Source organism: Pezoporus occidentalis, unplaced genomic scaffold (assembly GCF_034315485.1).
Source record: "Pezoporus occidentalis ecotype Australia unplaced genomic scaffold, CSIRO_AGI_Poc_V1 ctg4, whole genome shotgun sequence".
In the NCBI taxonomy this organism is placed as follows: domain Eukaryota; kingdom Metazoa; phylum Chordata; class Aves; order Psittaciformes; family Psittacidae; genus Pezoporus; species Pezoporus occidentalis.
In genome coordinates, this window is record NW_026915724.1 from 11,965,052 (window position 1) to 11,979,073 (window position 14,022).

The 14,022-nt window shown below is 38.6% G+C and overlaps 1 long non-coding RNA gene across 2 annotated transcripts; it reads right to left on the minus strand.

Moving 5' to 3' along the window:
- Positions 1-4,064: 4,064 nt before the first annotated feature.
- On the minus strand, positions 4,065-8,859 carry LOC134171320 (uncharacterized). 2 transcript variants are annotated; one of them, XR_009967592.1, is made up of 2 exons: positions 7,954-8,859; positions 4,065-5,348 (listed from the first exon to the last, which is right to left on the minus strand). It is a non-coding gene; the product is annotated as an uncharacterized LOC134171320 (long non-coding RNA). The 2 variants fall into 2 exon arrangements; XR_009967593.1 differs by having other exon boundaries at positions 7,853-8,859.
- Between the last annotated feature and the right edge of the window lie 5,163 nt (positions 8,860-14,022).

The following is a 14,022-nucleotide window of genomic DNA, read 5'->3' on the forward strand; positions in this document are numbered from 1 at the left end:
CCAAATGCTGAGAAACCCAAGTAAACTGCCCACAGTGACAACCCATACTCAGTGACTGTGGATTATTTATTATGCTAGTCTGAAATGCTACTCTAAACCACTGAAGATGGAAGAACACATGCATATTGTTCATAAATGCTCCCCTAAATATTTCATTAACTTGGAGCTCACGTTTTACAGTTGAAGAGTTGGATGCATTCTCCTGAGCATTCTAAGACAGCAAATTATGGCCCTCTAAGAGGACCACTGCAAGGCCTCTGAACATTTCAACATATACAGACCCCTCATAAAAGCCTTTTTTCAGGAAGCATCTTGCAAATTCAAATAAACACACAGAGTATGAGATAACCGGACTGGGTGAGTAAGTTAGCTTCATTTGCTGGTGCCCAGTGGCTGATACTTTGAAGAGTAGGCTACAGCTTTGGGCATTAAAATACAGGATTTCTGAATTTCTGCCATCCAGAGTCCAAATTCACTGCAAAGAGGCACAACACAGCCTTGGTGGGATACCACAGTCCATCCCAGGTGGTCTGAAATCTACTCAGTAGGTGTAGCTTGTCTCAGAGATAAGTCTAGCCCATACCCCAATTTGTATGTTTTGCAATGTGCATAAATGCTATAAGCAATTTCAGTGCAAGGAATCCTGCTAATGAATACAGAAGTAATTAATAACATAAGTTCTTCTGCTATGTTTTCTGTATAGGAGCTCAATCAAGTCACCTCAGGCTGTTTTTCTTTGCTACCCTAAAGACAGGAGGGCAAACACAGCAAATATGTGTTTCTCTTGACCAAAACAGAGAACATCTTAAATGAAAATCATGTAATGGCACCATACCAAAAAGCAGGAGAGAGATTATAATGATGACCACTGAACATCAGATGCAGCAAGTACACTTAGTAAAAAAGGTGGTAATGAACTTTGAATTGAAGGGAAACTAACTGGTGAAACTTAGATAACGCTTTTGCTCAACAGGAGTTTATTGATTACAAGGTCTGAGCAATAGGAGAAAATCTGAGCCTGGGAGAGTTTTCCTGCATTAACTGCCAAATTTAATTAAAAATATGTGTGAGGTAAAAAGTAAAAAAAAAAAAAAAGTGTTTACTTTTTTGTTAACTCTAGATTGTAATATTTATATAAATATTAAGATGACAATAATCTGCTCCAACACTTCCATCTGTGTAACTGTTGCACTGGACTGTTCTTTGGCTGAAGAACACTATAGTATGTCTACAACTACTTGCACATCTCCTCCTGCTACACCTTGTAATGATACAAAACTCCAAGTCAAGGAGTAAATTTACGGCAATATTCTGCAGTATGTAATGTCATAACGGCATATATGGTATGAATACGAATAAAAAACAAAAAAGTAATACAATGAACCTCAGATGTTAATTGTAACCCCCTACTTATTTTCTGATTTAACTGCAAGTACAGTGGTCTGGAAACTGTTGACAAATGCTGACTGTATAATAACTAGCACTATGCTGTTCTTGTACCTTTTGCATAGAACACTCATCAATGACATCAATGGAGCTCTACCTAAGAGCTGCTGTGATATCATGGGCTGCACAGTGAAGCCCTAACAAGAGCTGTTAATGTCTGTAAATAATTATAATAGTAATAATACTTCATCCAAATCATAGAGCATAAAAGGTCTAATAGATAACACATTCATCTGTCTGCAAGAGGACTGCCCATGTTCTGAAACTTCACAACAATTCAAAGGAGAGCAAATAATAGTGATTAACAAGCAAAGAACAATTTATTACTGCGGTAGAGCTGATCCCTGAAACAAAGCAGAATTTAGCAGCTAAATAAAGAGGAAGCTATTAACTTTATCTTTATTACTATGCAAAGGCAAATAGCAACTGTGTAATTTAAATAGGTCCATTATGTAACTTTTTTCTCATTATTCCTGATCTGCTAAACTAATCTCTATTTTTTAGGGGGTTTGAAAATGAATTAAAGGAATGAAAAATGCAGCTGAAAGCCAGGCTTATTTAAGGAATGGAAAACAATAGGAAAGCATGACAAGAAAAGATCAGCTACTTGACGATGAAGCAACATCCTGAGCCTGAAGCACAATATTATTGAGTAAGCAGCTGAGAAAATGTTTTATTTCTTCACCCAGGATGCATTCTCTTTCCTCTTCCTCCTCCCTTCCTAGCAGTAGATTTTGACTTGGTGTTAACCTAGCGAAGTTTAACTTGGGGTTTCCTAGACAGGACCAAGAACTCCATTTGTTACATAACTCTGTAACTCCACATCCTACATTTATAGTGTATACTGGAATATATACTTAAATAAGTATATGAGTATATAATATAAGTATATAGACTGGAATATATACTTAAATATGGGCACTGAAAGGAAACAGCTGCCCATGGGCTGTAAGACCCCTAAATGCCCTTTACAGTCAATGGGGAGAGACACTCCAGCAGCTGACAATGCAACCAATTAAAATATGGCTCACCTGGAGCTCTCTCATCCTCCACTGGTTGTAAAGGAAAACTAAAATAGGTACACTCTTAACACAGGTGGCTCAAGTTAGGTGGGATGATTCCCATCCAACTTTGCATAGTCTTGTGCTTTTATAACTCCTCCTCCCTACCAAAAGTAAAGGTTCAGAAAGTTCTTCTCTCTACAGAGTTTGCTATATGGATTTCAAAATCTGTTCCTACCATAATTTTCCAAGAAGAATGAGCAAAGATATTAATCTGGTTGCAATGCTAACTTCCTCCAAAAAAATGTCTTGCTATACAGTTATCAGAAAATCAATCTTTATCTATCCAATTATCATGCTGCAATCATGCAAGCCCTAAAGTTTTTCTTTTCCAAAGGCACAATGGTGCCTATCAGGCTATAAGGAATTTTCATGATATAGAAAATACATGTTGCGCTAAGATTGCAACAGGTAAGAGTGGTGCAGCACTTTCAGTTCATTTAGCGCAGCATTTCAATAATGAAAGTCTGGGACTTTTGAAGATTTGGAAAATATATTGAAAGGCTATATATTTAAAGCCAACACCTTTTCATTTATGCATGTAAAACCAGTGTTCCTTTTTATCTAATTTCCTGCCCCCTTTACTAGTGATTTGGTTACAACTCTTTTCTGTTAGAAACTGGCAGTTCAGTAGTTCAGTGGACCAAAAAGTAATGTAACATTTTGCAAGTTTTGTTGGAAACGTAATATTTTAGTGTTGTTACTAATGAGGAGCATACTCATATTACAACTGGGCTTTGCTTTAAAAAATTAATGAAAAATAGCAAGCACAGTTTTACCCATTGCTGCACACATACAATCCTTTGCAATTAATAAGAGTTGTACTTTTCTTAGTTGGTGTACAACAAAATTAAAGATGGGTCCAGCTTGAAGCCCTAGGCAAAATGCAGGTTCAAAACACAAACCTCATCCTAAACTAGATTCTCCCTTGCAAAATCAGAGCTTCCAAGCCTCATTTCTTCCTTCAGAAAAACCTGAGAGAGAATTCTTTAGAAAATTGAATTTTTATTTGTATAATTCAATTTGGAATTTATAGAGGAAAAATTCTGGCCTGACACAATTATTGAATCAACATTTGATGATCACTGAAATCACTGGATTCTTTCTTTAACCTTTTGCACTTCAAACCCCAGGGGTTTAATTTGTTGAGTTTCAGAACACCTGACTTAAATGCAGTGACTGTGATCAGAATTTCACCTGTCTGGTAACAACAGATTGTGCTTTTCCAACAATTTTGGGCATAGTTTCCTTTCTCTCTTTCTTAACTTCACCTTTAAGCTCCTTTTTCTACATCCACTATATTACTTAATGCTGCATTTTTATTCTTGTGGCTTTTCTTTCCACTCCCTCCCCCCTTTTTTCCCCTACTTCATTCTTTTGCTGTTCTTCATTTTTGCTTAGGCTAACATTATTGTGGTTTATTTTTAGGATACATACATATTTGGGGTGAAATTATAATCTGAACATTTATATACTGAGTATATGTTTTTGTTGGAAAAATATATAATTGATGACTGTTCTCATTCTTCTGAGAAATGCCAATAACAAATGGCAGGCTCCAGTTGAATGACTCTTTTATTGCTTTAGCAAAACAAAACACTGAAAGCAGGCAAAGGAAGTACAACAGGATAATTTTTTTAAAGTACAACAGTTTATCCTGGGGTCAAAAATACTGCAAATGCTGGTGTTTGACTGTTTCACATCTGTCACAATCTTCTGCTGAAATACCATTCAAATGTCAATAACATATTCTGAAAAAAAACATGGAACAGATATACTGTAAATAATCACATTGAGAGGAAATAACACACTTGAAACTGGAAATTTCTTTTTTACTTCTAGGCAGATTTCTCAGTTTATTTAGATGTTAAAGAGATCTACTGCCCTTTAAAGTACAGTATTAATAGCTGGGTTAGTTTAACTGCCCTTTTCCCACACACATATGTTTTTGCAGACTAACACCTACTGATACACTTTTCAAACCCTTAACTCTCCTCCGACTCCCAAATGCTCTTCGGTCCTTGTTTCTGGGTGATGGTCACAGAGAACAGAGCCTACTGGAATAAACACAGTTTGCGAATGCAAATTCTATAGGTTTCACTTCTGCTTGAGCATGCACATAGGTCCTAAAGCTGCATTTACTTAAAAAAAAAAACACTGAGTTAAGGCTTCTTTGAAATTTTATTATTATTTGCCATAGCCAATCTCTTTTAAATCTAATATAATGGGATGGGATTCAAAAGAAGTGTCAGAGAGTGAGTAACTGAGTAAGGATAGGCGTGTGCACATATTTAAATTGAGGCACCCATGTGAGCCAAAGGAACATACTAACAGACAGGCAGGCTCTGATGACATTATTGGCACCACTCAGCTCTAGTAAATTTTTTACTTTTACCTTTGCTACATTAATCCACAGTACTACATATTTTTTCACAAACTTTTTTTTTTGGTTAGATGTAGAACATCTACTATGTAGTAGTATTTTCTAAAAGAGAGGATTGGGGAAGGGGGTAGCTGTTGAATTTTGGAAGGAGGATTGTTTGTGTATTTGTTTTCTTACAACTGGCAAAAGCCCAGCAGTTATTCTTCAGAAATTTCACAAGAAACATTCATATGTGCAGGAAATCTACTGGCAAGAAATGGCAGATGAAAGAGTTATGTACTGTTGAATGAGAGTTTTGCACCTGCACACTGCTTAAGTTGGAGAACATGCTATTGATATAATCATAATAGCATAACCAGTAGGATGCGTAGTCATCTACCAAGAAGATTTTATTTTGAGACTTAAGGGACTTTTGGCATTAGTGCAAGACAAGGAGCTGAATCAATTTCAAATATGTGCTAAATAGAAAGGAAAAAAAACAAACAAACAAACAAAAATGTTAAACACATACTATCAGGATGTCACATATAAAGTTAAGACAAGAACTGTGTAACTGAGCCCAGACCAGTCTACTAGAGGTCCAAGGACACCAAGTGGAATGCCAGGCAGGGCTGCCCAGTAAGCAGGGTCAAAGAAATCCTGCTGAAGCAGGAACCCATTCACAGGATTCTGGTTTATTTCCATTTTATTTATGGAGAAACCTTTTTTTGTTTATTTTGTTTCTCCCCTCAGGGTCACTAAACTTAGACTGTAACAGAGCTATTCAAGAAACTCCTATGGAACATTTTTGGGGGTCAGGATTTGGTAACTCATTGAAATAAAAAATATGTCCAATGCATATCAAAACATATCAACAAAGTTTCAAAACAAGTGTTGTCCCAGTTTTGAAACATGGAAGCACTGAGGACTCTAGTTCAAGGGTAGACTACTTGGTGGGCCATCCTGCAACGACAGGCCATCAATCCCCTATCCTGGCTGTCAGAAGGTTGAGCAATGATCTGCCAGCCAGTCAGGGCTCCTCCAGAGCCCCACAGGGTTCCAGAAGAGCTTAGCCAAAATCCAACCGCCCCTGCAGAAAGTTTAGATTTCAGTCAGCTTCCAAGGTCTCTCTGAAGTTTGCTGAACGACTTTACTTTTTAGACTGGTTCCATAAGCTTTCCCGCATTATTTTTTTTTTCCAAATCAATCATTTCAACCCAAACAAGCCAACTTATCTACCTCGGTAATCACCTATATCATGCAAAATTGTGTACCAGCCCTGGATTTGTCCAAGGACCCATGATGCTGTTTCAGGTTTCAGGCACAGAAAGGTTATTACAGACCTTGGAGATGTGCAGTCTTTCCAAGCTGAACAACAACCTCTGCCATGCAATCAATCAGTCCCCTCCTTACTGAATTTCACCTCGAGTGTTTTTTAAACAGCCATAGAGAGGTGATACCCAGTGTTTCCCTGGGTGAGAAGGCTGAGACCTGGCCATGGTGGTTCATGAGGAATTTTGGCCCTTTCCCACTGAGATCTGAATTGCCAGGAAAGTAAGAGAAAAATGCTTCTGAAGAAAACAACTAAACCAGTATTCATTAAAAACAGTTAATACAGAAGTATGCAACCTATATTGCTATCTCTTGAATAAGTATTATAGCATATCAATACAGAACATAGTAATCATAAGAGGTCCATGGGGAGATGCACTGCTGAAACTTTGCACTACCATGCTATGAGAGCTGCTGCCCAGCCACACTTGCAGCTCAGGCCAAATTCTTCCTACGTGATAAATATGCTAGTCTCCATCAAGAATCATGGGAGCAACCTACTCAACTGGAAGGTCACTATTTAATCCACCAAACTTGTGAGCTGAGGGGAGACAATGAACCAACATCCCTAGAAAACCATGCAGCAATCAAAGATTTTCTAATCCTATAAACAAAAATGTTTTTGGGGCTGACCCACAGTGGTTTATTCATGGAATTACTCAGCAAGATCGATCAACAGTCTCCATACTGGGTAAACCACTGCTTTCATCTGAACGTGAATTTCACTACAGACTTTAAAGACAGCTAAATCAACATAGCAATGCATCAGTATGTTATCAGCAGCAGTGTCTTCTGAGATTTGCGATTTGTTTTCTCTCCTTTATTCACTGCAAAATCTATTGAGTTACAAGGAGTATTGAGAGGGAAAAGCCATTTTAAATTGCATGTTTATAATGTTAATGTCATTTGAACAACTAAACTATAAACGTTGTCATTTTGCTTTTAGAAAGGAGAAATAAAAGCTATATAAAGCTTGTAAAGAATCGCAGAGTACTTGTCCAGATTACTGACAGCCAGTAAATGCTTCAGAAATCTCTTCCACTTCTTTACAGAGACTCAAATTCAGCAGTCCAGTGAGCTGGGCTATAAAATCAGCATATCTGCCCCAAAAGGACCATGCTTTTTCTTTCAGTAACACAGCCACAATGCATTTGTGGGACAGCAGGCTGGCTCTGGGCTGTAAAAGGTATTCGCCATTTTGTAAAACAAAGCAGCCATCCATAATCTTTTTCGTTTCCAGATAATAAAAGGAAAGTCTCATTTTGTGACTACAACAAAAACTTAAAGCGGTACAGCTGTAAGCAGGAATCCAGTCCATTTGTGGTTTAAAGAGCTCCACGCCTACTGTATATAAAATAATACACTGGTATCATTAGCATAGACAACAGCTTGTTTTCAATTTGGCTGTAGATAATGAAATTATCCCCCAAATTACCATAAAGTGGAACAAATAAACACAAAAGCAAACTCTTTCTTTCCCCCCCACCCTTCAGCAGCGCTGGCTTTCAGCTATTTAGAATAAAAGCAAAGCTTCTGTTTTTCCAGAGCTCCAGTTTGACCTCAAGCAGATAAAGAACATGAAATGACAAACACGCAGCAAAGAGTTACTGTGTCCTTCCCCCCTGGCCTCTGTTTACATTAGGAAATGTACCCGGGGAGGAGGGAAGGGGAGGCAGGAGGGCTGCCTTTCAGCGCCGTGCTCAGCTCTGCTGGCTCCGGCTGGAGCTGGCCCCTGTTTCTGAGTAAGCTTACTCCACTCCAGATGTGCCTCGGCTCCAGCGTGGCTGCCATGTACAGTAAATCGGCATCTGAGGGCTCGTCAATCTGTGGGGTAGAGCAATTGCGGTCTCGCCAGGCCGCCCCACTGGCACAAACAGAAATCTGCGCTGCTGAACTGGAAAAGGAGAAGGAGGAGGAGAAGGGAATGGGGCGACGGGGAGGGATGGAGGCAAATAACAGGAGAGCAGTGTGTGAAAGGTGAGGGGCTGAAAGGTGTCCACTCCCAGGAGGAGAAGGGGAAGAAATAAACACTAACAGCCAACGGGGGAAATGTTCTTAATGCATTTGTAAATTTACTTGTAAATGTTTTACACTTAGAGAGAAAGGGGAATGCTGCATATCATTTGGCAATGTTGGCTGTCTATAGGTCCCCACGGATATACTGGCTTAGTACGACTTGTAACAAGGGCAAGAGAAACATAAAATAGCTGGGAAAACACAGCCAATTAGTCATTACATGTAGATTGTAAAAACAAGTGAGAGAGACAGAGACAGAGAAATAAATACCCTTAGCAAATCGAGTCCCTCTTGTTTATGTCCCTGCAATATGAGTACAAAAAAAGCAGCGGCAATGACGCCTTCTAATCAAAGTGCAGCTTGCAAACCAGCCAGTGCTCCCATTCAAAATCCTCCAGGATTTCCTGATGCTCACAAGATTTACCTATTTGCTGTCATTGTAAAATACAAATTGTTTCACTAATCAGGCAGTTTGCTTTGGACCTGACCCCAGTTGTACAAACTCCAAGTTGGATGTTCATTTCTGATCTCCTGCCGCCTACACGGCCGTTGCTAACTGAGTTTTAATAGGATGAGAAAACAATCTTTTCTTTTATAGTGGGTTCAAATGAGCTACCCAGCTTCAAGCTGACTATAGCTGTGTTTTCCTAATCACCATTTTTTTATAGCAATTCTGAGGACAAAAATGCCTGCTTCTCCCTCCCTTCTCTTCCAGCAGCGCCAAGTCTAAGAATGTAAATAAGTGTTAAATTGAAACACAGAACAAAAATTGGTTAGATTCAGTGTAATTGAGTCATAGTTAAATTTAGGCTGCTTTTATTTGCAAATGTGCAATTTAACAGCAGCTCTATGCAGCATCTCTGTGTAGAATGAGATGCCTCATTTATTTATTATTTTTATTGTGGTTGTGCCTGAAATTCTTAGTAAAGGCTCCCAGGGCCATTGTGCTGTCCTCTTTAAAAGATGAGCAATGCATTTTAAAGAGTCTCCTTTGCAAGTGAGACTATCCTCTGAGTGCCATCTGGGTAAGATGGCAGCACCTTAAGTGGACAGAAATATTGCCAGCTGTTCCACATCTTTAAAAATTGTGAATCGAAGCTGAAAAAAAGTCATGAGGCTGCAGAAAAAAAAAAGTCGTAAGATTTTCCAGAGGATATATGTAACATCCTTTCTTGTCTCCTAATTTGTGAGCCTTCGAACCTTCCCAATACATTGTGAGAGTATAAAAGCTACCTTTTTAAAAGAAATGCTCAAATTCTTGCAGTATGTCTTGATTTAAGGAATGAAGGCTTAAAAACATCAAATATCATTACGATCTGAAGTAAAGCCATAAGACTTGGCAATAGAACAAACAGTTCAAATGAGACTTGATTTTCCTTAGCACCCCATTGACTGGATGGGATAGTAAGCTCTCTTTCCCCTAGGTTAAATCAATCCTGTAAGGTACAGGGTGCTCTGATTCTGACTATGAAAAACATGTGCAATCGTATATGATTAAACAATTAAAACATGATTATTCTTATGCATAAATTTCATACTGGGTTTTCAAACACTGGAGGCACTGGAATCGTTACATTAGATGCAGGGCAATAGAGTAGCTCAACAAGCCCCCAGTAAGCAATCAGGCATGCATCCGCCAAAGCGGACAAGGCCATGCACAAGAATATGTGTCACATTACCAACTCCTCTGCACCATCCAGAAGGAGGCATGCTGCCTCCCACTTCTTCCTCTCACCTCAGCATCCAGCCATGCCCCAGCTAGCCCCAGCAGAGGGTTCTTGCCATTGTTTATGCCTTATACAGTCATATACAGTAGGACAAAATGTACATTAAAAAAGTGTATTGAACCAAGGTGGCAAGATTAGGATCAAAATGACCTCAAGAGCCATTTAAAATTAGACTGGCACTGGTAAATGTACTATTGGGATTTCCCTTACACTGACAGAAATATGAACTGGGAGATCAAACAGGTGCTTTCAACGGCCAGCATTTCCATGCAGAAAGGCAACACAGACCAGTCTCATTAGACAGTAGCTGAGTTTAGTGAGGAATGTGACTTTTCCCACCCCATGTTGAATGAGTGGCCCAAGGGAAATTCGATACTTACAGGACACCAAGAGCGGCGCAGTTCTTAGCTCATCCACCACAATAATGGCACTAATTTGAGAATAAGTGAGCGTAAAGCTGATAATAGTTGTCTGTAAAGAAGCATGTATGATGGTAAGATGATATGAGACAATGCTAAGTGACCATGGAGGAATGTATCTAAAAGCCAGGACACAATGAGTGAAGCATGAAGAGGGTGTTGAAAATGAATCAGTGAGAGAGATTGAACAGCAGAGCAAATAGTGCAGCCCCACTTCAGAGAAGCCCCTCCCAGTATTATGCTCCTAACTCACAGCAAAGTTGCATTTCCACTTTAATCTTAGCCATGTTTTTACAATGTAAAATCAAGTCCTTGTTTACACGTGTATCATAAGTGCAGCCACTTAACCTCAGATTTATTGCGCATATGGTCAGAAAGGACAATTTCCCTAAAAAAAAGTTAAAAAAAAGACAAAATAAATCGATAATCTCACTACAGTATAAAAATATTTTCTTTCTTTAATGGCTCACCTAACACAATGTTCCATCTTGCAAGAGAGCAGGTTCTAACTAAAGAAACTAATAAACTCAAGAAAAATTGCCTGAAAAGAAATCATGTTTCCTATTTCCAACTATAACTGCCTTTTAATTGTGCATTAGACTCTTGGATCTACTATTTTCTTTGGGTTTTCCTCTATACACATTCCAATGCACCTGACAACTGAAGGAAGGACAGTACTGTCCAGCCATTGTGTGGGCAGATGTTGTGTAAATTTCCACAAAAGATTCTTCCAAGCCTCCCTCTTAAACAGACCTCTGACACCTGCATTATTTGGAAGGATTACTTTCTATATCAGTGAATGTCCCTCAGGGACTGAGGCAAGATGAGCAACTGAGAACATGGCTGCAGAGCAATCCTGCAGTGTCGATAGGAATGTAATTGTCCTTCCCTACTTAAGGACAATGCAGCAGCCCCAGGTTCCATGCTCACTCCACACGTCTCCTGAAAAAGTGGAGATTAACAAGTTAGTTAAGTATCCTGTCTACAGTCATTTAAAAGTAAAATAAAATCTAAAAGGACTGCAAAAATTGGCTGTGTTGTCATTTGTCTACACAGACACAGATTGCAACCTTGGCATTTCTGTTCATAAAAGAATTATCGGTAAGTCCACATATTTGCCAACTCTTTAACATCCCAGTAGCATGATCTTTACGATGCCTTTGACACCTGCAGAGAAATTACATCAAATCTGTAGCAGCAGCATTAGGTAATGCACCAGGGTTCAATGTTCAAAACATCCTGTTCTTTACATAGCCTCTTGTCTTACACAAAAGCAGTTAAAAATAATAGAGCTTGTTCAAGCGCCAGATTTACGAGCTTGTGTTCATAGACTTTGTAAGGGTCATCTTGCAAGGTTGTTTTGTTATACCTGTGGGCTGCGAAAGGGCAGTCAGGAGAAGGCACAAAAGGGAGGAAAGTTTTGTGAATCAATGGCTTCAAGCCTTCAGGAAAAAAAATTAAAAATCAATTAAAAAAAAAAAAGAAATAAAATAATGTTTTCGTGACAATCAATTTACTTTTCTGAAAAGTAAAATTAGTGAGAAGTGAAATTTGTAAGAAGTGAGTAACAGAATAAGTATCCTGTTGCTGGACTGGATACAGATTAAAGTGATGGAATATTTATATTTGTAGTTTGAGATGTGGAGGCTTGGATCAGCTAATTAGTAAGACAGATGCCATTTGCAAAACTTGGATGTTGATCCTGATGCAAATTTTGAGCTCATCAATCTTTTGGAATGTTTAGAGGAGAGAAAGCTTGGCTGTCCTCTCAAATTTCACACTAGAAGGCTCTGGCTGGCTTCAGTGATGAAAGAAGAAGAAATGTAGGCTTCTACAGCCTTGCTACATGTACATTGCAGTTACCTCAGTGTTGCTGTTACAAAACTATGTAACAGGCCCTCTTCTCACTGGGATCTGGGGTTCCTGTTGTTGGTGAGGGAAATCTAAGCAGAACAATGCAATCCAATGTTCTTGTCACATTCATGAGTCCTATGACTAATCTCTTTGCAATCAAGACCCAAAGCTATAATTAATTCTTTTATTCTTATTTTCACAAGATGTTAAAAGCCTTGATAATATTCACTTTGTTTATGAAATGCTCATTTTCACTGGGAAGCAGTATTGGACTAGGAATAAAGGCATGAGGCTCAGCACATCAGTGAAGTCTGCTACCAACTCCTGGCCTTTGAAAGATTTCTTAGGCACAAACTGCATTTACAGTTATCAAGCCTAAAACCTGTAAAGACTTTCATTACTGCTTAATAAGGTGTTTCGAGATCACAGATGAATTGCAGCAAGAAAAAATACCAGTAATTTGGACAAGTGCTGCAGACTTGAAGCACCAAGCACAAAGCAGCTGAATTTCACACTTCCATTGAAGAGTCTTCAATTTATACCAAACCAGATTTAAGTCCAACTATTTTATCCAAACACCTACATACAGTCTATTTGCAATGTATCCTTCATAAAGCTCTTCCTCTTACTTCCACTGAATAGGAGTATTGCAAAACTGCAGAAAGGAAGTGGAAGTTTAAAAGCTTTGCAGAGACCAGATGGAAAATGTGATAGGAAACTGAAAAACAAACATTGTGTGTTTTCATATATATTAATTACACATAACAAAGGTTAACTTCCACTCATATCTTCCCCTCATTTTTTTTCAGCCAGAACTTTTCGTTCTTGTACTAACAGTTATACACTGCAAGGGCTCCTACCAATAACAATAATAAGAGTCTGGTAAATGTTTTGTTATCAAAGGCAGCAAAAAGTCTTATTTTATGTGGAGGAAATAAGCCAGAATCAATAAAGATATAACCTGTTGCTTTTAGTAAATCACTAGAACAAGGCCTCTCAATTAATTTTTACCAACATGCAGTTCCCTTTACTGGGATTCTCTGGGTGATTTTTACCAAGTTTTCTCTGCAGGAAATAGTGGACAAACTCCAGATCTCTGAAAGAATGACAAAACTATGAAATACAGGGTCTCTCACAAGAATCGTAGGGACTTCATCTCTCAAGGACCTGGGAAAGACCAAACAAAAGTTACACATGGCCCAAATCCAGACTCAGGTCTGGCATTTGAATAATCCTGGAGTATTTTCAATCCATCTCAATCTATCTTCTCACTGGTTTATTTCTTAAAGCAGGTTAATCTCAGAAGAGCTTACTTGGGGCACTGTTATATCAGCTGATTCTCAAATTCTTAGCATCCACCAGCACAACTGAAGAGAGAGTATTTTGTGTTGTGAAATATGAAATAAATATTTGAACATTTTAAGTCAATCAACTTATTCTGAATGTTTTACCTTTTGTAGTTACTGGCCACTAAAGATTGATGTTGCCCTGTAACTCCTTGCTGATGAACACATTCCTCTGGATGCCTAATTTGTGAGAGATTTACACTGTGCAAACATTATTTACAGAGAGCACTCAATTCTCTCTAAATCAATTAGATATGCCTTTTCAAGCACGTTTTCTGTTGAAGGCTACCAGAAGAGGGTTTTCTTTTTTACCTGCAATGAGGATTCCAAAACCACATCACCTCTGAGAAGCCACAGGGTGGCTTGGAAATAGAATGGTCCTGCCAGTGCAGCCTCCTTTATAATTGAAATGCAATTTAAGAGATCTTCAGAGGAATTTCTCCAACTCTGGAGGAGGCC